We start from the raw sequence: 18,508 nt of genomic DNA on the forward strand, positions 1-18,508 counted from the left end.
GCAGCCAGAGCAAAGTCAGAGGCAAGCCGAGGTCAGTATCAAGAATCCACAGAGCAAGGTCAGGTATGAGCTGGATTACCTTTCAATAGGCAGCTAAGCGCCAATGTTTGTCAGTACACACTGGATATTAGCCTGAGATTGTCTGTGTGCTGTTACATGTGCACGAGCCTTAGCTGCATGGGAAAGAGCAGTAGCTGCGCTAGAATAAGCGTTAGCTGTGAGAAAAGCATTAGCTGTATTCGTTTCCTGACACACTTGCGCATTCCCCATATTCCTTTCTCTTTCAACATCTACTATCATTCCCTGTCAAATCAAAAGGTGTTGTTCCTTTCTCACTTTTTCTTTGTTTTACAATTTTTCTAATTTCTTCCTCAAGAGTTTATTCCATTTGTCAAATTCTACACTGTCTTTCAATCTCTCCATTCTTTAAGAAGGCCAATACATTTTTCTTCCAGTTGCACTTTTTCCTTCAGAACTATTTACTCTATATCCATCAGATCATGGGCTATACGCTCCTCTTTCCACCGCTTCGGAAATCTTGCAGTATATAAATGTGATCCCAGGATGACTTGCTTCCTTAAGCCTCCAGGAATATTATTTTTCCTAATATAGGATTCAAGAAAGCATATATCCCATTTCCACGTCAAATGTCTGCACCAGAGCATGCAAAAATATGAAAAATTTGAGCGCTGTTTCAAAAGTTGGGGGCACGCTACAAAATACCCCTAACCCACATATACATTGGGGGGGGGGGGGTATAGCGTGCTGGCCTAGAGAGATGTGTATTGATTTAACCACTTCAATACAGGGCATTTTCAGCCCCTTCCTGCCCAGGTCAATTTTCAGTTTTCAGCGCTGTTGCATTTTGAATGGCAATTGCGCGGTCATGCAACACTGCACCCAAATGACATTTTTATCTTTCTTTCCCCACAAATAGAGCTTTCTTTTGGTGGTATTTGATCACCTCTGCTGTTTTTATTTTTTGCGCTATAAACAAAAGAAGAGTGACAAGTTTGAAAAAAACACAATTTTTTTCACTTTTTGCTATAATAAATATCCCAATTTTTTATATATAGAAAAAAACAAAATTCTTCCTCTGTTTAGGCCGATATGTATTCTTCTGCCTATTTTTGGTAAGAAAACTTGCAATAAGCGTATATTGATTGGTTTGCGCAAGTTATAGCGTCTACAAAATAGTTGATAGTTTTATGTCATTTTTAGTATTTATTTATTTTTTTACTAGTAATGGCGACGGTCTGTGATTTTTTTATCATGACTGCGACATTGCGCCGGGCACATCGGACACTTTTGACACTATTTTGGGACCGTTCACATTTATACAGCGATCAGTGCAATAAAAATGCACTGATTACTGTATAAATGTCACTGGCAGGGAATGGGTTAACACTAGGGGGCGATCAAGGGGTTAAATGTGTTACCCAAGGAGTGATTCTAACTGTAGGGGGAGGGGACTCACAAGGGGAGAAGACCGATCAGTGTTCCTCTGTACTGGGAACACACGATCGGTCTCCTCTCAACTGACAGGACGTGGATCTGTGTGTTTTGCTCTGTTATCGGGCAATCGCAGGTGCCCGGTGGACATCGCGGCCGCCAGGCACGCGCACCGGCTCCCGAGTGACGCAGCAGGCGCGCGCCCCTTAGACGGCCGGGAAGCCCAGGACGTCATTTGACGCCCGCCCAGGATGGGAGATGCCTCCTGCGGATGTCATATTACTATGGGCGGGATGCCAAGTGGTTAAAGTTGAGAGGTTGCAAAAAAAAAAAAAAACGTTTTGGAGGAGCTACCAAAAAGTGCTTAGATCCTCTTAGAATATGAATGGATCATATGATGGCATAATGGAAGGAATAATTTATGCCAGTGTCAACATCTGCCAGCTGTGATCCCACCCTTGGCCTTTAGCTTGTCATCCTTACCACAGCAGCACCCCATTGCTCTGTGGTCACTCTTACCACAAAATGCCATTTGCACTTCTGGTCATCTGCTTAACACCAGCTCCAGTTGGCCAAGCTTCCCCACAAGACCCCAGTTGTATCTGGCCATCCTTACCGGAAGATGGCTACCCTGACCATCAACCCTTTTGACCAGCCATACCCACAACACCACCCTTTGACCACCCTTTCCCTAAAGTGCCACTTGACCCTTCCGTAACCATGCTAAGCCACAGGTCACCCCCTGCCTACTCGACCCAACACCACCCTTTCCCCGAATGCCACTTGCCCCATTCAGTAACCACGCTAAGCCCACCTCCTGCCTACTTGACCCAACACCACCCTTTCCCTGAATGCCACTTGCCCCATTCAGTCACCACACTAAGCCACAGGTCACCCCCCTGCCTACTTGACCCAACACCACCCTTTCCCCGAATGCCACTTGCCCCTTCAGTAACCACGCTAAGCCACAGGTATATTACAGGCCTACGTATGTGACCCACTCCAGCACCTATACTATCTATGAGGCCTGGAAGGCCCTTTATATATGAAGGGTTTTTGGCAACCACCGGGATGCGAACTCACCACCTGGTGCTTGTTAGGCCGTCACCTTACATGCTGCGCCACCGGCTGAGTTGGTGTGAGACCCAAGCAAAAAGCAGGGTGTTAGCATGGACGATGGGAACAGCACGGTCCAGGAGCCGGATTCAATCCACTGACCACTCAAGCTCTAGAATACCTCATCATCTTTACAAGCCACGAGAAGCGCTGTGTTTCCAATGGAAGGACAATACATACATTGTAAAAACCGAGATCTCACCACGAAAAAGTGGAAGATTCACGTTACACCAAACTCGGGATTCAAACTCAAAGCATGCTGCGTATAGACACCTGCCTTAACCCACTGCACCACTAAGTATGCCAGGTAAACTTTCAGCCAAAAGCTGGGTGTAAGCATATGTATTACTCAACTAATAACCCAACGGTTGGATTTGAGCCTGAGGACTGAGCGTGCCTAATGTGCGTCTTAACATGCATTTTTGCAGCACTTGTGGACGTCACTTCCTTCAGTGGAACAAAAAGTATGTTGTCCTCAGGCTCAAATCCAACGGTTGGGTTATTAGTGGAATTACACATATGCTTACACCCTGCTTTTGGGTTAAGCTCTACATAGCAAGCTCGGTGGTCCAGTGGCCTAAGGCAGGAGTCTCTAAACAGCATGTCTTGAGTTTGAATCCTGAGCCTGACATGAGGTGTTTTATTGTAATGCCCATTTTTATGGTGAGTTCTCTGTTTTTACAATGTAGGCATTGTCTTTCATGGAGGCAACCAACTCTTCTCGTGGCTCGTAAAGATAGCGAGGTGTCCTAGAGTATGAGAAGTCAATAGATCAAAACCAGCTCTTGGTGTGTACCATTCCTATTATGACTGCTATCACCCTGACTTTTGCATGCCTCACACAACAACTCAGCTGGTGGCGCAGCGCGTAAGGTGACGGTCTAACAAGCACCAGGTTGTGAGTTCAAATCCTGGTGGTCTCCAGACCTCATAGATACAGGCTGTAAAGAACCTGATTGGTTGGCCTAGTATAGGTGTGGTCACGTTGTAAATACGTATGTCTGCTAGGGTGGTCCCTGTGGCAAATAGGCCTGTAATATACAAGTGCTGTGTGGGAATGGGAGGCCAACTGGAGCTAGGTGGACACAAGGGGTCTTGTGAGTATAAGACCAAGGAAAGCGGGGGGGGGGGAGTCAAGTAGGCAGGGAGTGACCTGTGGCTTAGCATGGTTACTGAAGGGTAGGGTGGCTTTCAGGGTGGTGTTGTGGGTGGGGTTGGTCCATCCTGCGGTAAGGATGGCCAGATAAAAGTGGGTGTGTTGTGGGGATGATAGGCCAACTGGAGCTGACCCAATGGGTTAAGGGTGAACAGGGGGGGGGTGTACAAGTGGTGTTCTGGGCACTAGTGCTGTGGTAAAGGATGGCTACAGAAGGGATGGTGTTGTGGGTCAGGGGAGACAAGTGGGGTGTTATAGGGATGATTGACCAACTGGAGCTGCTGTTAAGCAGATGGCCAGAAGTGCAAGTGGCCACAGAGCAAATGGGGTGCTGAGGAAGGTATATTAAGGCATTATGCCTCCGTCCCACATCAAATGTATTAATCTAAGAGGATCTAAGCACATTTTTCTTTTTTTTTTTCTATGCCTGGAAGCTTAAGGAAGCATGTCATCCTGGGATCGCATTTACATACTGAAAGATTTATAATGCGGTGGAAAGAGGAGCGTATAGCCCATGATCTGATGGATATGGACTGAATAGTTCTGAAGGAAAAAGTGCAACTGGAGGAATTGGAAGCAAAAATGTATTGGCGTTCTTAAAGAATGGAGAGATTCAAAGACAGTGTAGAATTTGATAAATGGAATTAAGAATCCACAAGCTGCCTTCCATCCAAGGGGACCCTCCCTTTATTTATGTACCTAAGGGAGTTTATAAATATAGGTATACTTTATTCCTCAACTTTCACATACTCCTACTCCTTTTTAGCCACAACAAATGCCCATTCGTATGTCCCATTTCATCTTCCTCATCCATAAGGTCCTCATCATCTACCTGACCCTCTTCCAAAAGCTTCTCCTAAATGCTCAAAGTAAACGCATCATCTTGTTCATCACACTCATTTGTATGGAGAGATGTTTTCTTTCTACGAAACAAACTCTACGTAAGAAGAGAATAAAAGTTTTCAAAAATTTGAATTCATCAACTCCAAATACTGCTTCAAAATCTACACCTCTCCATACGAGGGCGTAATGTTCTTTCCTGTTAACCCCTGTTTCTTTTCGCCCTCTTCCTGTATGTTTCTCTTTAGGGCACTCCTCATTTTGTTCTCTGTTTTCCTTAATTCTTTACCCTGTCCTTTTTGGTCTCCCTTTTCTTCTCAAAAAATATCACCTACCTTTTAGGTTTCCCTTTTCTTTTCTTTTTTTTGCTCCACTATCGCTTTGATCAGTTTCATTACCCAAAAAATACCTTTGTCACGTACCTTGGTTGCAGACCGAGTTGACAAGAGGGCTTCTCTTGCGGCACTGGTCCGAGCCCCCCTGAACGGGGTGACAGAGGTAAAAAGCTCAAAGAAGCACCTGTGCCAGTAGCTGGGTAGCAGGTGATTGCCATGAATAAAGAACGTAGTCGAGAGGAGCCAGAGTGAACACGGTGAGGCAGCAGCGTGGATAGGAAGCAGGCAGGGCAAGGTTCAGTAGCAGGCCAAGGTCAGTAGCAGGGGAGCAGACACAATTGGGTCCAGTAGCAGGCCAGGGTCAGTGCCAGGGAAGCACGCAGAGCAAGGTCCAGGAGCAGACTTAGGTCAGTACCAGGGAAGCAGCCAGAGCAAAGTCAGAGGCAAGCCGAGGTCAGTATCAAGAATCCACAGAGCAAGGTCAGGTATGAGCTGGATTACCTTTCAATAGGCAGCTAAGCGCCAATGTTTGTCAGTACACACTGGATATTAGCCTGAGATTGTCTGTGTGCTGTTACATGTGCACGAGCCTTAGCTGCATGGGAAAGAGCAGTAGCTGCGCTAGAATAAGCGTTAGCTGTGAGAAAAGCATTAGCTGTATTCGTTTCCTGACACACTTGCGCATTCCCCATATTCCTTTCTCTTTCAACATCTACTATCATTCCCTGTCAAATCAAAAGGTGTTGTTCCTTTCTCACTTTTTCTTTGTTTTACAATTTTTCTAATTTCTTCCTCAAGAGTTTATTCCATTTGTCAAATTCTACACTGTCTTTCAATCTCTCCATTCTTTAAGAAGGCCAATACATTTTTCTTCCAGTTGCACTTTTTCCTTCAGAACTATTTACTCTATATCCATCAGATCATGGGCTATACGCTCCTCTTTCCACCGCTTCGGAAATCTTGCAGTATATAAATGTGATCCCAGGATGACTTGCTTCCTTAAGCCTCCAGGAATATTATTTTTCCTAATATAGGATTCAAGAAAGCATATATCCCATTTCCACGTCAAATGTCTGCACCAGAGCATGCAAAAATATGAAAAATTTGAGCGCTGTTTCAAAAGTTGGGGGCACGCTACAAAATACCCCTAACCCACATATACATTGGGGGGGGGGGGGGGGGGTATAGCGTGCTGGCCTAGAGAGATGTGTATTGATTTAACCACTTCAATACAGGGCATTTTCAGCCCCTTCCTGCCCAGGTCAATTTTCAGTTTTCAGCGCTGTTGCATTTTGAATGGCAATTGCGCGGTCATGCAACACTGCACCCAAATGACATTTTTATCTTTCTTTCCCCACAAATAGAGCTTTCTTTTGGTGGTATTTGATCACCTCTGCTGTTTTTATTTTTTGCGCTATAAACAAAAGAAGAGTGACAAGTTTGAAAAAAACACAATTTTTTTCACTTTTTGCTATAATAAATATCCCAATTTTTTATATATAGAAAAAAACAAAATTCTTCCTCTGTTTAGGCCGATATGTATTCTTCTGCCTATTTTTGGTAAGAAAACTTGCAATAAGCGTATATTGATTGGTTTGCGCAAGTTATAGCGTCTACAAAATAGTTGATAGTTTTATGTCATTTTTAGTATTTATTTATTTTTTTACTAGTAATGGCGACGGTCTGTGATTTTTTTATCATGACTGCGACATTGCGCCGGGCACATCGGACACTTTTGACACTATTTTGGGACCGTTCACATTTATACAGCGATCAGTGCAATAAAAATGCACTGATTACTGTATAAATGTCACTGGCAGGGAATGGGTTAACACTAGGGGGCGATCAAGGGGTTAAATGTGTTACCCAAGGAGTGATTCTAACTGTAGGGGGAGGGGACTCACAAGGGGAGAAGAGACCGATCAGTGTTCCTCTGTACTGGGAACACACGATCGGTCTCCTCTCAACTGACAGGACGTGGATCTGTGTGTTTTGCTCTGTTATCGGGCAATCGCAGGTGCCCGGTGGACATCGCGGCCGCCAGGCACGCGCACCGGCTCCCGAGTGACGCAGCAGGCGCGCGCCCCTTAGATGGCCGGGAAGCCCAGGACGTCATTTGACGCCCGCCCAGGATGGGAGATGCCTCCTGCGGATGTCATATTACTATGGGCGGGATGCCAAGTGGTTAAAGTTGAGAGGTTGCAAAAAAAAAAAAAAACGTTTTGGAGGAGCTACCAAAAAGTGCTTAGATCCTCTTAGGATATGAATGGATCATATGATGGCATAATGGAAGGAATAATTTATGCCAGTGTCAACATCTGCCAGCTGTGATCCCACCCTTGGCCTTTAGCTTGTCATCCTTACCACAGCAGCACCCCCATTGCTCTGTGGTCACTCTTACCACAAAATGCCATTTGCACTTCTGGTCATCTGCTTAACACCAGCTCCAGTTGGCCAAGCTTCCCCACAAGACCCCAGTTGTATCTGGCCATCCTTACCGGAAGATGGCTACCCTGACCATCAACCCTTTTGACCAGCCATACCCACAACACCACCCTTTGACCACCCTTTCCCTAAGTGCCACTTGACCCTTCCGTAACCATGCTAAGCCACAGGTCACCCCCTGCCTACTCGACCCAACACCACCCTTTCCCCGAATGCCACTTGCCCCATTCAGTAACCACGCTAAGCCCACCTCCTGCCTACTTGACCCAACACCACCCTTTCCCTGAATGCCACTTGCCCCATTCAGTCACCACACTAAGCCACAGGTCACCCCCCTGCCTACTTGACCCAACACCACCCTTTCCCCGAATGCCACTTGCCCCTTCAGTAACCACGCTAAGCCACAGGTATATTACAGGCCTACGTATGTGACCCACTCCAGCACCTATACTATCTATGAGGCCTGGAAGGCCCTTTATATATGAAGGGTTTTTGGCAACCACCGGGATTCGAACTCACCACCTGGTGCTTGTTAGGCCGTCACCTTACATGCTGCGCCACCGGCTGAGTTGGTGTGAGACCCAAGCAAAAAGCAGGGTGTTAGCATGGACGATGGGAACAGCACGGTCCAGGAGCCGGATTCAATCCACTGACCACTCAAGCTCTAGAATACCTCATCATCTTTACAAGCCACGAGAAGCGCTGTGTTTCCAATGGAAGGACAATACATACATTGTAAAAACCGAGATCTCACCACGAAAAAGTGGAAGATTCACGTTACACCAAACTCGGGATTCAAACTCAAAGCATGCTGCGTATAGACACCTGCCTTAACCCACTGCACCACTAAGTATGCCAGGTAAACTTTCAGCCAAAAGCTGGGTGTAAGCATATGTATTACTCAACTAATAACCCAACGGTTGGATTTGAGCCTGAGGACTGAGCGTGCCTAATGTGCGTCTTAACATGCATTTTTGCAGCACTTGTGGACGTCACTTCCTTCAGTGGAACAAAAAGTATGTTGTCCTCAGGCTCAAATCCAACGGTTGGGTTATTAGTGGAATTACACATATGCTTACACCCTGCTTTTGGGTTAAGCTCTACATAGCAAGCTCGGTGGTCCAGTGGCCTAAGGCAGGAGTCTCTAAACAGCATGTCTTGAGTTTGAATCCTGAGCCTGACATGAGGTATTTTATTGTAATGCCCATTTTTATGGTGAGTTCTCTGTTTTTACAATGTAGGCATTGTCTTTCATGGAGGCAACCAACTCTTCTCGTGGCTCGTAAAGATAGCGAGGTGTCCTAGAGTATAAGAAGTCAATAGATCAAAACCAGCTCTTGGTGTGTACCATTCCTATTATGACTGCTATCACCCTGACTTTTGCATGCCTCACACAACAACTCAGCTGGTGGCGCAGCGCGTAAGGTGACGGTCTAACAAGCACCAGGTTGTGAGTTCAAATCCTGGTGGTCTCCAGACCTCATAGATACAGGCTGTAAAGAACCTGATTGGTTGGCCTAGTATAGGTGTGGTCACGTTGTAAATACGTATGTCTGCTAGGGTGGTCCCTGTGGCAAATAGGCCTGTAATATACAAGTGCTGTGTGGGAATGGGAGGCCAACTGGAGCTAGGTGGACACAAGGGGTCTTGTGAGTATAAGACCAAGGAAAGCGGGGAGGGGGGGAGTCAAGTAGGCAGGGAGTGACCTGTGGCTTAGCATGGTTACTGAAGGGTAGGGTGGCTTTCAGGGTGGTGTTGTGGGTGGGGTTGGTCCATCCTGCGGTAAGGATGGCCAGATAAAAGTGGGTGTGTTGTGGGGATGATAGGCCAACTGGAGCTGACCCAATGGGTTAAGGGTGAACAGGGGGGGGGTGTACAAGTGGTGTTCTGGGCACTAGTGCTGTGGTAAAGGATGGCTACAGAAGGGATGGTGTTGTGGGTCAGGGGAGACAAGTGGGGTGTTATAGGGATGATTGACCAACTGGAGCTGCTGTTAAGCAGATGGCCAGAAGTGCAAGTGGCCACAGAGCAAATGGGGTGCTGAGGAAGGTATATTAAGGCATTATGCCTCCGTCCCACATTATGCCTCCGTCCCACATCAAATGTATTAATCTAAGAGGATCTAAGCACATTTTTCTTTTTTTTTTTCTATGCCTGGAAGCTTAAGGAAGCATGTCATCCTGGGATCGCATTTACATACTGAAAGATTTATAATGCGGTGGAAAGAGGAGCGTATAGCCCATGATCTGATGGATATGGACTGAATAGTTCTGAAGGAAAAAGTGCAACTGGAGGAATTGGAAGCAAAAATGTATTGGCGTTCTTAAAGAATGGAGAGATTCAAAGACAGTGTAGAATTTGATAAATGGAATTAAGAATCCACAAGCTGCCTTCCATCCAAGGGGACCCTCCCTTTATTTATGTACCTAAGGGAGTTTATAAATATAGGTATACTTTATTCCTCAACTTTCACATACTCCTACTCCTTTTTAGCCACAACAAATGCCCATTCGTATGTCCCATTTCATCTTCCTCATCCATAAGGTCCTCATCATCTACCTGACCCTCTTCCAAAAGCTTCTCCTAAATGCTCAAAGTAAACGCATCATCTTGTTCATCACACTCATTTGTATGGAGAGATGTTTTCTTTCTACGAAACAAACTCTACGTAAGAAGAGAATAAAAGTTTTCAAAAATTTGAATTCATCAACTCCAAATACTGCTTCAAAATCTACACCTCTCCATACGAGGGCGTAATGTTCTTTCCTGTTAACCCCTGTTTCTTTTCGCCCTCTTCCTGTATGTTTCTCTTTAGGGCACTCCTCATTTTGTTCTCTGTTTTCCTTAATTCTTTACCCTGTCCTTTTTGGTCTCCCTTTTCTTCTCAAAAAATATCACCTACCTTTTAGGTTTCCCTTTTCTTTTCTTTTTTTTGCTCCACTATCGCTTTGATCAGTTTCATTACCCAAAAAATACCTTTGTCACGTACCTTGGTTGCAGACCGAGTTGACAAGAGGGCTTCTCTTGCGGCACTGGTCCGAGCCCCCCTGAACGGGGTGACAGAGGTAAAAAGCTCAAAGAAGCACCTGTGCCAGTAGCTGGGTAGCAGGTGATTGCCATGAATAAAGAACGTAGTCGAGAGGAGCCAGAGTGAACACGGTGAGGCAGCAGCGTGGATAGGAAGCAGGCAGGGCAAGGTTCAGTAGCAGGCCAAGGTCAGTAGCAGGGGAGCAGACACAATTGGGTCCAGTAGCAGGCCAGGGTCAGTGCCAGGGAAGCACGCAGAGCAAGGTCCAGGAGCAGACTTAGGTCAGTACCAGGGAAGCAGCCAGAGCAAAGTCAGAGGCAAGCCGAGGTCAGTATCAAGAATCCACAGAGCAAGGTCAGGTATGAGCTGGATTACCTTTCAATAGGCAGCTAAGCGCCAATGTTTGTCAGTACACACTGGATATTAGCCTGAGATTGTCTGTGTGCTGTTACATGTGCACGAGCCTTAGCTGCATGGGAAAGAGCAGTAGCTGCGCTAGAATAAGCGTTAGCTGTGAGAAAAGCATTAGCTGTATTCGTTTCCTGACACACTTGCGCATTCCCCATATTCCTTTCTCTTTCAACATCTACTATCATTCCCTGTCAAATCAAAAGGTGTTGTTCCTTTCTCACTTTTTCTTTGTTTTACAATTTTTCTAATTTCTTCCTCAAGAGTTTATTCCATTTGTCAAATTCTACACTGTCTTTCAATCTCTCCATTCTTTAAGAAGGCCAATACATTTTTCTTCCAGTTGCACTTTTTCCTTCAGAACTATTTACTCTATATCCATCAGATCATGGGCTATACGCTCCTCTTTCCACCGCTTCGGAAATCTTGCAGTATATAAATGTGATCCCAGGATGACTTGCTTCCTTAAGCCTCCAGGAATATTATTTTTCCTAATATAGGATTCAAGAAAGCATATATCCCATTTCCACGTCAAATGTCTGCACCAGAGCATGCAAAAATATGAAAAATTTGAGCGCTGTTTCAAAAGTTGGGGGCACGCTACAAAATACCCCTAACCCACATATACATTGGGGGGGGGGGGTATAGCGTGCTGGCCTAGAGAGATGTGTATTGATTTAACCACTTCAATACAGGGCATTTTCAGCCCCTTCCTGCCCAGGTCAATTTTCAGTTTTCAGCGCTGTTGCATTTTGAATGGCAATTGCGCGGTCATGCAACACTGCACCCAAATGACATTTTTATCTTTCTTTCCCCACAAATAGAGCTTTCTTTTGGTGGTATTTGATCACCTCTGCTGTTTTTATTTTTTGCGCTATAAACAAAAGAAGAGTGACAAGTTTGAAAAAAACACAATTTTTTTCACTTTTTGCTATAATAAATATCCCAATTTTTTATATATAGAAAAAAACAAAATTCTTCCTCTGTTTAGGCCGATATGTATTCTTCTGCCTATTTTTGGTAAGAAAACTTGCAATAAGCGTATATTGATTGGTTTGCGCAAGTTATAGCGTCTACAAAATAGTTGATAGTTTTATGTCATTTTTAGTATTTATTTATTTTTTTACTAGTAATGGCGACGGTCTGTGATTTTTTTATCATGACTGCGACATTGCGCCGGGCACATCGGACACTTTTGACACTATTTTGGGACCGTTCACATTTATACAGCGATCAGTGCAATAAAAATGCACTGATTACTGTATAAATGTCACTGGCAGGGAATGGGTTAACACTAGGGGGCGATCAAGGGGTTAAATGTGTTACCCAAGGAGTGATTCTAACTGTAGGGGGAGGGGACTCACAAGGGGAGAAGACCGATCAGTGTTCCTCTGTACTGGGAACACACGATCGGTCTCCTCTCAACTGACAGGACGTGGATCTGTGTGTTTTGCTCTGTTATCGGGCAATAGCAGGTGCCCGGTGGACATCGCGGCCGCCAGGCACGCGCACCGGCTCCCGAGTGACGCAGCAGGCGCGCGCCCCTTAGACGGCCGGGAAGCCCAGGACGTCATTTGACGCCCGCCCAGGATGGGAGATGCCTCCTGCGGATGTCATATTACTATGGGCGGGATGCCAAGTGGTTAAAGTTGAGAGGTTGCAAAAAAAAAAAAAAACGTTTTGGAGGAGCTACCAAAAAGTGCTTAGATCCTCTTAGAATATGAATGGATCATATGATGGCATAATGGAAGGAATAATTTATGCCAGTGTCAACATCTGCCAGCTGTGATCCCACCCTTGGCCTTTAGCTTGTCATCCTTACCACAGCAGCACCCCATTGCTCTGTGGTCATTCTTACCACAAAATGCCATTTGCACTTCTGGTCATCTGCTTAACACCAGCTCCAGTTGGCCAAGCTTCCCCACAAGACCCCAGTTGTATCTGGCCATCCTTACCGGAAGATGGCTACCCTGACCATCAACCCTTTTGACCAGCCATACCCACAACACCACCCTTTGACCACCCTTTCCCTAAGTGCCACTTGACCCTTCCGTAACCATGCTAAGCCACAGGTCACCCCCTGCCTACTCGACCCAACACCACCCTTTCCCCGAATGCCACTTGCCCCATTCAGTAACCACGCTAAGCCCACCTCCTGCCTACTTGACCCAACACCACCCTTTCCCTGAATGCCACTTGCCCCATTCAGTCACCACACTAAGCCACAGGTCACCCCCCTGCCTACTTGACCCAACACCACCCTTTCCCCGAATGCCACTTGCCCCTTCAGTAACCACGCTAAGCCACAGGTATATTACAGGCCTACGTATGTGACCCACTCCAGCACCTATACTATCTATGAGGCCTGGAAGGCCCTTTATATATGAAGGGTTTTTGGCAACCACCGGGATTCGAACTCACCACCTGGTGCTTGTTAGGCCGTCACCTTACATGCTGCGCCACCGGCTGAGTTGGTGTGAGACCCAAGCAAAAAGCAGGGTGTTAGCATGGACGATGGGAACAGCACGGTCCAGGAGCCGGATTCAATCCACTGACCACTCAAGCTCTAGAATACCTCATCATCTTTACAAGCCACGAGAAGCGCTGTGTTTCCAATGGAAGGTCAATACATACATTGTAAAAACCGAGATCTCACCACGAAAAAGTGGAAGATTCACGTTACACCAAACTCGGGATTCAAACTCAAAGCATGCTGCATATAGACACCTGCCTTAACCCACTGCACCACTAAGTATGCCAGGTAAACTTTCAGCCAAAAGCTTGGTGTAAGCATATGTATTACTCAACTAATAACCCAACGGTTGGATTTGAGCCTGAGGACTGAGCGTGCCTAATGTGCGTCTTAACATGCATTTTTGCAGCACTTGTGGACGTCACTTCCTTCAGTGGAACAAAAAGTATGTTGTCCTCAGGCTCAAATCCAACGGTTGGGTTATTAGTGGAATTACACATATGCTTACACCCTGCTTTTGGGTTAAGCTCTACATAGCAAGCTCGGTGGTCCAGTGGCCTAAGGCAGGAGTCTCTAAACAGCATGTCTTGAGTTTGAATCCTGAGCCTGACATGAGGTATTTTATTGTAATGCCCATTTTTATGGTGAGTTCTCTGTTTTTACAATGTAGGCATTGTCTTTCATGGAGGCAACCAACTCTTCTCGTGGCTCGTAAAGATAGCGAGGTGTCCTAGAGTATAAGAAGTCAATAGATCAAAACCAGCTCTTGGTGTGTACCATTCCTATTATGACTGCTATCACCCTGACTTTTGCATGCCTCACACAACAACTCAGCTGGTGGCGCAGCGCGTAAGGTGACGGTCTAACAAGCACCAGGTTGTGAGTTCAAATCCTGGTGGTCTCCAGACCTCATAGATACAGGCTGTAAAGAACCTGATTGGTTGGCCTAGTATAGGTGTGGTCACGTTGTAAATACGTATGTCTGCTAGGGTGGTCCCTGTGGCAAATAGGCCTGTAATATACAAGTGCTGTGTGGGAATGGGAGGCCAACTGGAGCTAGGTGGACACAAGGGGTCTTGTGAGTATAAGACCAAGGAAAGCGGGGGGGGGGGGGAGTCAAGTAGGCAGGGAGTGACCTGTGGCTTAGCATGGTTACTGAAGGGTAGGGTGGCTTTCAGGGTGGTGTTGTGGGTGGGGTTGGTCCATCCTGCGGTAAGGATGGCCAGATAAAAGTGGGTGTGTTGTGGGGATGATAGGCCAACTGGAGCTGACCCAATGGGTTAAGGGTGAACAGGGGGGGGGTGTACAAGTGGTGTTCTGGGCACTAGTGCTGTGGTAAAGGATGGCTACAGAAGGGATGGTGTTGTGGGTCAGGGGAGACAAGTGGGGTGTTATAGGGATGATTGACCAACTGGAGCTGCTGTTAAGCAGATGGCCAGAAGTGCAAGTGGCCACAGAGCAAATGGGGTGCTGAGGAAGGTATATTAAGGCATTATGCCTCCGTCCCACATTATGCCTCCGTCCCACATCAAATGTATTAATCTAAGAGGATCTAAGCACATTTTTCTTTTTTTTTTTCTATGCCTGGAAGCTTAAGGAAGCATGTCATCCTGGGATCACATTTACATACTGAAAGATTTATAATGCGGTGGAAAGAGGAGCGTATAGCCCATGATCTGATGGATATGGACTGAATAGTTCTGAAGGAAAAAGTGCAACTGGAGGAATTGGAAGCAAAAATGTATTGGCGTTCTTAAAGAATGGAGAGATTCAAAGACAGTGTAGAATTTGATAAATGGAATTAAGAATCCACAAGCTGCCTTCCATCCAAGGGGACCCTCCCTTTATTTATGTACCTAAGGGAGTTTATAAATATAGGTATACTTTATTCCTCAACTTTCACATACTCCTACTCCTTTTTAGCCACAACAAATGCCCATTCGTATGTCCCATTTCATCTTCCTCATCCATAAGGTCCTCATCATCTACCTGACCCTCTTCCAAAAGCTTCTCCTAAATGCTCAAAGTAAACGCATCATCTTGTTCATCACACTCATTTGTATGGAGAGATGTTTTCTTTCTACGAAACAAACTCTACGTAAGAAGAGAATAAAAGTTTTCAAAAATTTGAATTCATCAACTCCAAATACTGCTTCAAAATCTACACCTCTCCATACGAGGGCGTAATGTTCTTTCCTGTTAACCCCTGTTTCTTTTCGCCCTCTTCCTGTATGTTTCTCTTTAGGGCACTCCTCATTTTGTTCTCTGTTTTCCTTAATTCTTTACCCTGTCCTTTTTGGTCTCCCTTTTCTTCTCAAAAAATATCACCTACCTTTTAGGTTTCCCTTTTCTTTTCTTTTTTTTGCTCCACTATCGCTTTGATCAGTTTCATTACCCAAAAAATACCTTTGTCACGTACCTTGGTTGCAGACCGAGTTGACAAGAGGGCTTCTCTTGCGGCACTGGTCCGAGCCCCCCTGAACGGGGTGACAGAGGTAAAAAGCTCAAAGAAGCACCTGTGCCAGTAGCTGGGTAGCAGGTGATTGCCATGAATAAAGAACGTAGTCGAGAGGAGCCAGAGTGAACACGGTGAGGCAGCAGCGTGGATAGGAAGCAGGCAGGGCAAGGTTCAGTAGCAGGCCAAGGTCAGTAGCAGGGGAGCAGACACAATTGGGTCCAGTAGCAGGCCAGGGTCAGTGCCAGGGAAGCACGCAGAGCAAGGTCCAGGAGCAGACTTAGGTCAGTACCAGGGAAGCAGCCAGAGCAAAGTCAGAGGCAAGCCGAGGTCAGTATCAAGAATCCACAGAGCAAGGTCAGGTATGAGCTGGATTACCTTTCAATAGGCAGCTAAGCGCCAATGTTTGTCAGTACACACTGGATATTAGCCTGAGATTGTCTGTGTGCTGTTACATGTGCACGAGCCTTAGCTGCATGGGAAAGAGCAGTAGCTGCGCTAGAATAAGCGTTAGCTGTGAGAAAAGCATTAGCTGTATTCGTTTCCTGACACACTTGCGCATTCCCCATATTCCTTTCTCTTTCAACATCTACTATCATTCCCTGTCAAATCAAAAGGTGTTGTTCCTTTCTCACTTTTTCTTTGTTTTACAATTTTTCTAATTTCTTCCTCAAGAGTTTATTCCATTTGTCAAATTCTACACTGTCTTTCAATCTCTCCATTCTTTAAGAAGGCCAATACATTTTTCTTCCAGTTGCACTTTTTCCTTCAGAACTATTTACTCTATATCCATCAGATCATGGGCTATACGCTCCTCTTTCCACCGCTTCGGAAATCTTGCAGTATATAAATGTGATCCCAGGATGACTTGCTTCCTTAAGCCTCCAGGAATATTATTTTTCCTAATATAGGATTCAAGAAAGCATATATCCCATTTCCACGTCAAATGTCTGCACCAGAGCATGCAAAAATATGAAAAATTTGAGCGCTGTTTCAAAAGTTGGGGGCACGCTACAAAATACCCCTAACCCACATATACATTGGGGGGGGGGGGGGGTATAGCGTGCTGGCCTAGAGAGATGTGTATTGATTTAACCACTTCAATACAGGGCATTTTCAGCCCCTTCCTGCCCAGGTCAATTTTCAGTTTTCAGCGCTGTTGCATTTTGAATGGCAATTGCGCGGTCATGCAACACTGCACCCAAATGACATTTTTATCTTTCTTTCCCCACAAATAGAGCTTTCTTTTGGTGGTATTTGATCACCTCTGCTGTTTTTATTTTTTGCGCTATAAACAAAAGAAGAGTGACAAGTTTGAAAAAAACACAATTTTTTTCACTTTTTGCTATAATAAATATCCCAATTTTTTATATATAGAAAAAAACAAAATTCTTCCTCTGTTTAGGCCGATATGTATTCTTCTGCCTATTTTTGGTAAGAAAACTTGCAATAAGCGTATATTGATTGGTTTGCGCAAGTTATAGCGTCTACAAAATAGTTGATAGTTTTATGTCATTTTTAGTATTTATTTATTTTTTTACTAGTAATGGCGACGGTCTGTGATTTTTTTATCATGACTGCGACATTGCGCCGGGCACATCGGACACTTTTGACACTATTTTGGGACCGTTCACATTTATACAGCGATCAGTGCAATAAAAATGCACTGATTACTGTATAAATGTCACTGGCAGGGAATGGGTTAACACTAGGGGGCGATCAAGGGGTTAAATGTGTTACCCAAGGAGTGATTCTAACTGTAGGGGGAGGGGACTCACAAGGGGAGAAGACCGATCAGTGTTCCTCTGTACTGGGAACACACGATCGGTCTCCTCTCAACTGACAGGACGTGGATCTGTGTGTTTTGCTCTGTTATCGGGCAATCGCAGGTGCCCGGTGGACATCGCGGCCGCCAGGCACGCGCACCGGCTCCCGAGTGACGCAGCAGGCGCGCGCCCCTTAGACGGCCGGGAAGCCCAGGACGTCATTTGACGCCCGCCCAGGATGGGAGATGCCTCCTGCGGATGTCATATTACTATGGGCGGGATGCCAAGTGGTTAAAGTTGAGAGGTTGCAAAAAAAAAAAAAAACGTTTTGGAGGAGCTACCAAAAAGTGCTTAGATCCTCTTAGAATATGAATGGATCATATGATGGCATAATGGAAGGAATAATTTATGCCAGTGTCAACATCTGCCAGCTGTGATCCCACCCTTGGCCTTTAGCTTGTCATCCTTACCACAGCAGCACCCCATTGCTCTGTGGTCACTCTTACCACAAAATGCCATTTGCACTTCTGGTCATCTGCTTAACACCAGCTCCAGTTGGCCAAGCTTCCCCACAAGACCCCAGTTGTATCTGGCCATCCTTACCGGAAGATGGCTACCCTGACCATCAACCCTTTTGACCAGCCATACCCACAACACCACCCTTTGACCACCCTTTCCCTAAAGTGCCACTTGACCCTTCCGTAACCATGCTAAGCCACAGGTCACCCCCTGCCTACTCGACCCAACACCACCCTTTCCCCGAATGCCACTTGCCCCATTCAGTAACCACGCTAAGCCCACCTCCTGCCTACTTGACCCAACACCACCCTTTCCCTGAATGCCACTTGCCCCATTCAGTCACCACACTAAGCCACAGGTCACCCCCCTGCCTACTTGACCCAACACCACCCTTTCCCCGAATGCCACTTGCCCCTTCAGTAACCACGCTAAGCCACAGGTATATTACAGGCCTACGTATGTGACCCACTCCAGCACCTATACTATCTATGAGGCCTGGAAGGCCCTTTATATAT

Source organism: Aquarana catesbeiana, linkage group LG01, assembly GCF_042186555.1.
Source record: "Aquarana catesbeiana isolate 2022-GZ linkage group LG01, ASM4218655v1, whole genome shotgun sequence".
In the NCBI taxonomy this organism is placed as follows: Eukaryota; Metazoa; Chordata; class Amphibia; order Anura; family Ranidae; genus Aquarana; species Aquarana catesbeiana.